Consider the following 7,515-nt stretch of genomic DNA (forward strand, 5'->3'; position numbering starts at 1 on the left):
TAGATCTAATAGACACATGTTATACCGTCGGCACGAATATCTCTGAGAAGCCGATCCCTTCTCTCTGAGCATAACCCTTCGCTACCAATCTCGCTCTGTATTTATGTTGTATCCTCTTGAAGAGTCACCTGCATCCAACCGCTTTCCGGCCCACTGGAAGCTCCACCAGCTACCATGTGTCGATTTGGTACAACAAGTCCATCATATCGCCCATAGTCACCTTCCACTTCTCAGCACCAGCCATCTGAATAGAAGACGGATCCCTACGATATTGGAGTTGTCCATGTACCTCGCTGATAACTTGCGATTATGCCGTGTGATTCTTCTCAAAGGTGGTTGCTCCAACTGCTTTGTATCCCTGCCTATGCGTCTCAGTCTTCCTACCCTGCCCGCTCATGTGACCATGCCTAGCATGTCACACACGTGTAGAGGTGATATCCGTTACAGCCATTGCAGCTCCATCTTTTGAAATGCTCCCGATCAACCTGTAAACATGATCGAATCGTTGCGCTTTAATGATTACCAGTGCCCCCTTAGACATTTTAAGAGCACCATCAATACTTTGAATTTGCTGCTCATTGCCTCAAGTACACTACGAGAAATCAGGCTCTTCTTCATGTCAGGAACGTGCCTCACCCCAGTCAGGGTACGCTCTGTCCCATCAAACATCTTGACACGCACCGTACCAACAACCACAACATTACAAGCACTGTCATTACCCATGAATACATGTCCACCATCGTACTCCCTGTAGCTGGTGAACCAACTCCAATGAGGAGTCATATGAAAGGATGCCCTTGAGTCTAGAATTCACTCGTGCTTACGATCATTGTAAAAGTGTCTGATCGTAGACACAGACAAAACATCACCTCACATCCACTCGATCCATCTGACGTGGCAGCATTAGCCTCCCTGTATGAAACCTCGGATTCTTATCTCTTAGATTTAGGATTTGTACAATCCTTCTTCATATGTCCTTCCATCCCACAATTCCAACACTTTAATTTTCCCTTACCCTTGCCCTTGAATTTGGATCTATAACATGAAGAACCTGTACCTTGTTCAGAATTCCTACCTATTGTAAACAGTACATCAGAAGATATCCCCATGTCGCCCTTAAGCTTTCTCATAGTCTTTCCTTTAAGGGCTAAGATAACGGTGTCGATACTCAAGGTTTTATTCATGGTGCACATTTTGTTCTTGAATGACTCATCCGATGCCGGAAGAGAATTCAGTAACATACATGCTTGTTCTTCATCTTTCATCACTTCCTCCATATCCAACAATTTACAAACCAATTTATTAAGTTGCTAATATGAGCCTCTAGATCTCCACCCTCTGTCATCTTGAAGTTATACCACTAACACTTCAAGTGTAGGCAATTTTTAGAGAATTTTTTCGCATAGACATCCTCTAACTTCGCTTATAACTTAACCGTAGTTTTTTCTCTCATGACATTGTAGAGAACCTCATCCATGAGACAAATGGATCGATGATAAAGCCTTCTTATTAAAAATATTCCAATCATCATCAGTCATAGTAGACTTTCGTTCCTCAATAGCATTATCTTCACCTTGCTTGATTAAGGAACTGATCATCTTGATCTTCCATAACTCAAAATTAGTTTTCCCTGAGTACTTATCAATATCATACCTAGTGCTTCCCATTATTGCGTACCCCTCAGATTCAGATCTGTGCCCCAACGATAGCTCTGATATCACTTGTTAGGGATTTGTGTTGCGGAATCACACAGATATAGATCTAGGATAGCAATCCAAGAGCATCAAGCATACAAGAGAATACAAAGATTTAACGTAGAACACTCTTTCAAGAAAAAATCATGGCACAAAGCGATAGAAATTCACTATGAAAATAGAAATTACAAAGAAAAAGGACTTACCCAATTCGAACAACCTTGAATCTCACATTTGCTACACCCTTTAGAAACTTAAAACCATTTAAAGAACCCTTGGAACCCCTTTAGAAAGCCTTAGCATTATTTAAAAAGACCCTAGGGACCCTTATTTATAGTTTAGGAAACTCTACTTATGCACCTCTCTGAAACTGCCTCAAATTTACGCAGTCCACGCAGAATCTACGCACCATCTGCATAACCTTCGACCAGTTGAGTCAAGGCTTCGTCAGGTAAAGCCTGACCCTTGACTGGTCGAAGGACCCGAACATCCAGATACATTGTTTGCTAGACTTCGAGTCGAGCCAATCCTTCGACTAGTTGAGCAGCACGGGAACCAAGATTTAAGACATCTGTTTTACAACATGTGGAAGGTGTGAGACCTAATCCTGTTATAAGATGTCATCTCACGAAGTACTACTATGAAAGGTCTCAAGCGTCAAGTCTCCGATAAATGACAACAAAGTTCACATTTTCCGACGGTCAAAACCGCCTACAAAGGTCCAAAAAACTGCCAGTAAAGGTTTTACTGGCGGTCTAGCAACTGCTGGTAAAGGCTCCGTCGGTAAAGGTTTTACCAACGGCCATCAGTTTTTACCGACGATTTTGCGGGATGCCCCTAAATCATCAGTTATGGACTCGTTGTCCAAAACGAGAAAAAGCTACGGATAAAGTCCGTAGCAATAGAACCTATGGTTACCAACAAAACATAGCCATTGCAATTTTTGTTGTTTCAGTTTTTCCAGCCCACTTTCAACACTGGGAAAAAAAAAAAAAACTATTGCAGGTAAATCAGTAATGTGTACAAATATAAATGTATAAAGCACACAAGAACTTAGTTCAAAATCCTTTTTTGTATAGAATAATTGTAAGCAATCCTTAGTTTTCATCAGATGAACTGCTAGAACCTAGTGTGTTAAAGCAGAAGAAAAAGTGTAGAAAGATCTCTCTACACCGCTTTATTTATAATGTTGCAGGTGAAAGAACCACTCTAATAATACAACCCAGGCCCACTTAATCCAGTCAAAAAAAAATCCACAAATATATAATAAATAAATAAATAAAATTGCAGCAAATAACAACAAAGATGCTCTTCATGTTCAGAACTTAAAAGGTGGAAATAATACTGATAATAGAACTTGCAACAGAGTCTATCTTCTGTACTAGTTGACTGGGTGATGTTGGTAGTAGGAGCTGGTTCATCTGAGGCTTCTGTACTTCAGTTGCTGGATCATTTGACTCAACCATGCTGTGCTAGCAGCTGTATATCTGAGATACTGCCTGCTCTCTGTTTGTGTGGATCCTGCTGGCTAGATGGAATTAATGTCCCCTCTTAGGCAGTGGTAGCATCACACCCTTCATAAGGTGATTCCATTCAATTCGAAGCATTTTAGATTGGTAGACAAATATAAAAGGCAATAAAGGGTGCATTTGGTTGCACCAGATATCATGAAATTTAATTATTTTTGGTACAACTAAACACAACAAAAGGAGAAGATTAAAAAGATAATAATAATAAGAGTTTCAAACCATGAAATGCTGATGAATTTAGGTGGGCTACAAGGAGAAGAACGAGCACAACGATGATTCTTAAGTTCGCCTGCATCGATTCATCACTCCATTAGTTCTTTTTCTTTCTTTTCACTAGCATTGCCATTAACATTTGGAGATTTTATACCTGATGTAGCAGTAACCAATCGATGTTGGAACTCACGAGACCAGCTCTTTCTAATGATGTTTCAATTGACTAAGGCACACATCAAACAACAAAGTGGAAAACCTCCTTGCCATTCATCTGTATGCAGGAGTAGGAAGAGAGTCTTGGAGGAAAGACTGGTGCACCGTTTGAGCTCAAGACATTCTCTGATTGGTCGTCCTCAATGATAGCATTCAAATGCCTGTCAAGGGGCCACGAGTTCATAGTTTCAACTTAAAATGACAGTGTTGTAGCATTATAACAGGAAAAAAAGAAGAAGAAGAAGAAGAAATAAAAAGTATGATTTTTCATCTTTAGATGAGAATAGAACATGCTTTGGCCATCGCCATCACTATCACTGTGAACGTTGTATCCAAGCAAGCTATCCTCATCACCATCACAGGCCTGCAAATTGCAGCACCATGAATGAATGTTGTATCGAAGATAACTTGTAGAATGAATTCAATAAACAGACAGGTTGCCATCCTTTGTTGCCTGACGCCATTTGCATGCTGCAACTCACCTACTGTAAAGCAGCATACATACCACCAATCTGGACTGTCCAAAACATGGGCCATGTTGTGCAGAGTAAGTCAGGTTCCTCGGCCTTGCAGCCTTTGGGAACAAAGTTGCAGTTTCTCCATCCAACTCCGTCATCATAGGTTTGCTCAGGTATATTTGGCCAAAGCTGATCCTATAGATTGTCTGCATCGAATCAAATACATTTACATAGATATTAACAATGTTAGTAGCAAAAGAGGACCTCCAAAACCTTAAGAGCTGATGAAGGTGTTCAGATCTAGTAACCATAAGAAAACATTGTACACAACAAACCCATAAAAAGAAAATGTTCAAAAATGACAGAACAGACGATCTTGCATCCTAGATTTGGGATGGAATAGAACACTGATCGGATTCAGATTGCAATGAAATGATACATTTGTGACACTTCTCCAGTACACCAGCATCAACAAAGATAGACAAATTGTATACACAGAACATGTACTCGAGGGTGTAGACGGACAAAGATTTCTCAATTAGTACCATTTGCTCCATCTGGAACAGAATCCCGAAAGTGCACAGGATTCCCAATGCAATATGGATTCAGCAGACTGATACAATCTGGGATAGCAGCAGTTCAAGCATTGGATTGAAGACAAAACATAAATTCATGGCTTGACTGAGCTTTTAACAAACTTAAAAAGTAGCAATTTTTGTAAAATACAAAGAATTAGGCCAAGGTATGGAGGCTGAAAGAGTCATTGCAGGTATTTTCTGGTTACAGTTGGACCCCCATTTCACAAGAGAAAGTATAGAGCAACGTTGTTGAATGCGATTGTTTATGTGCATGTGTGAAGAGATTGCATGTGCCATGATGGCATACAAGAGGGATTACGATAAGATCTAAACTCCAGTTGTAATCACAATTAGAGATTGGCAAAATGGTATGCAGCAACATAGCAAACAAGCGGTTCTAACTACTGTGAATAGCCATGTTATTTTTCTTCGCAGAATAAGACTGGGAGGATTAGTTGTGCCTTTTCCTGTCACAGAGAGGGTTTGTATCAGCATTGATGAAGCATGTAAATTTCAAATGTAAGCAACATTAGAAAGAAAGAAAGAAAGAAAAAGGAGATGTGGAAGAGAGATAGGGTGTTGTACAATTATGCTGTAATGGATAGTTAGAAAGCATCCTGGTGGTGAACAGATATTAAAACTTTTGAAACTGTTCAATCCCATTTTCTCCATAAAATGGGAAGTGCTTTGCTTAATTGTTTGGTTTAGACTTGAAATTGTCTCTGTTTCTTTTCTTTCCTGTGTCAACCTTCATCCCCCTCCTCCCAATTCCAAATTCATATCTACCACAAAGAGCACCCCAAAACTCCTTACAGTAGCCTGGTGAATAAAGAAATTCTTGATTCTCTTCATCAGTGTTCAATATAAATGTCAATTCATCTCCAAGGGTAACTATGGAAGCGAGTATATTTCAATTGACAAGAATGGCCATTGTGTAAAAGTGAACTGCAAGCCAACATCCATGTGCACATTTTGCACATTGGAGCACAATCAGGCAATCTATCGGAGATGATATTCCGTCTCATGGTTTGAATTCTCCTTCATTAGTGACTAATTGATTGGCATGCTTTCAAGGATCATTTTTTTTTTTTTTTGTGGACTAGAGAAGTTTTGAGGCGTGTTCAGGTGAACCGGTTGATTTAACGTTCATTGCTATCAACAAGAGCTACCTCCCAATGATGGATTCATTTGTTGCAGAAAATCTCCCTAATATCATACATGAGATCTACCAACAGTAGTACAATTGAAAAAACAAAGTAATCAAAGAAATATTCAGCATCTATACTTTAAATGGGCATGAAGAAAGCCAACATTGGTATCTCCTCATCAAAAGTTTGGTCCTTCAAAGTTTAAAAAGGCATGAAACAAGGCTGTGCCTTAGTTGCAGGAAACCATCTACAAAGCAGGAAACATGTTTCCTAGGAAAAAAATGGGTTTGATTTTCATTTTATGAAAGAGGTGGAACTGGACAGAAACTCAAGGAAACATAAGGGAATAATATTTCCCTCGGGGCACTAGAAAAGATATTTCATTTAAAAAGGTATCCTCTCTCATCTTTGATTGATTTCTTCCATCATTACTTACAAGTAAATCATCAATGGGTTCTAATTTAGAGCTTTTAATAGAAAATTAGAAATCTCAAAAAGAAGGCATAGTTAATACTCCAAGAAGTTCCAAAGCAGCTGAAAGAGATTTCATAAAGAAAATACGAGGTGGAGAATAACAGAATCTGCTGTTCTGCCACTTCTATACTTGAAAGTTGGGAATCTTGCTTGCTTGCATTTTGGTTGTCATTGTACTCAATCTGAAATAAATCTCTATGTTAATATCAAATTAGAAGATATAAAAAAGAACAAAAGAAGTGTATTCATTTCTAGGAAAGAAGAAGATCACTAGGAAACAAAAATTGATGTTTCAAGAATCTTAGAGATGAATAGTTTCAGCTTTTTAGTGGGTACATGGGGCAGTTGTAAGAAGCAAGAATTAATCTAAATAAGTTTTGTGAGCTAATCAAAGCAGGCATTGCACCCTTCGCACCTGGACATGGGAACGACATTAAGAAAGAAAAATAAGGACCCAATTCAAGTAAGAGAAATTCTGAATCAACTGTAGAAAAATCAAAAGATAAGAGAAACCCATGTCAGAAATATTAAGAAAACTTTTATCTAATGGAGCACATCGAAGGATGACAGATCATTCTTACCAGTGAAAACAAATTTTCAGAAGCTTAATAGAATGTCTTTTCATGATCATTTTAGTTTGGGAAATAAATCTGAATTACTCATATGGTTCTAAGAAAATGATACCAGAAAATGCCAACTGAATTAAATAGATATTCCGTATTTAGCATGAACAATTTAATGAACTAATCATCAATGAGTATCAGTAGCTAGTTGCCCACCTCTTGCTTTTGTCCCAATTTTATATATTCTGGCGCTTCGTCAACAACAACTAAAGGCGCTGGTTCACAGAGTTTTATAGCTGGATGTAGATCCTTTAAATGGCCCCATTTAGGCCGTCTCAGTAGGCCTAGAAAGAAGTGTAGATGTCATAAAATAAACTGACAAATAAGCAAGAATCTTCTACATAATGATCACAATAATAGTAGTTAAGGAACAGATTTCGAAAGTTGAGAATCTATTAGCATTGATAGATCATGACCATCTGATTCTTTGAAGCCATTAAAGACTAAATTGACAATGGATCTTGGTTGTTGAACACTCTTAAACAATAAAAAGAACCAAAATACATCCTTTTTTTTCTTTCTTTTTCTTTTCTTTTTTCCTTTTTTTTTTTTTTTGGAAAGAGAAATTTCGAAGGAGATTTTGAT

At 38.3% G+C, this 7,515-nt stretch overlaps 1 long non-coding RNA gene across 2 annotated transcripts; it reads right to left on the reverse strand.

Moving 5' to 3' along the window:
* Positions 1–2,828: 2,828 nt before the first annotated feature.
* LOC131221443 (uncharacterized) lies at positions 2,829–5,551 on the reverse strand. Of its 2 annotated transcripts, XR_009159272.1 has the most exons (3): positions 4,132–5,551; positions 3,962–4,013; positions 2,829–3,810 (listed from the first exon to the last, which is right to left on the reverse strand). It is a non-coding gene; the product is annotated as an uncharacterized LOC131221443 (long non-coding RNA). The 2 variants fall into 2 exon arrangements; XR_009159273.1 differs by lacking the exon at positions 3,962–4,013.
* Positions 5,552–7,515: the final 1,964 nt, after the last annotated feature.

The sequence above is a fragment of the Magnolia sinica genome, chromosome 12 (assembly GCF_029962835.1).
Source record: "Magnolia sinica isolate HGM2019 chromosome 12, MsV1, whole genome shotgun sequence".
NCBI classification, from domain to species: Eukaryota; Viridiplantae; Streptophyta; class Magnoliopsida; order Magnoliales; family Magnoliaceae; genus Magnolia; species Magnolia sinica.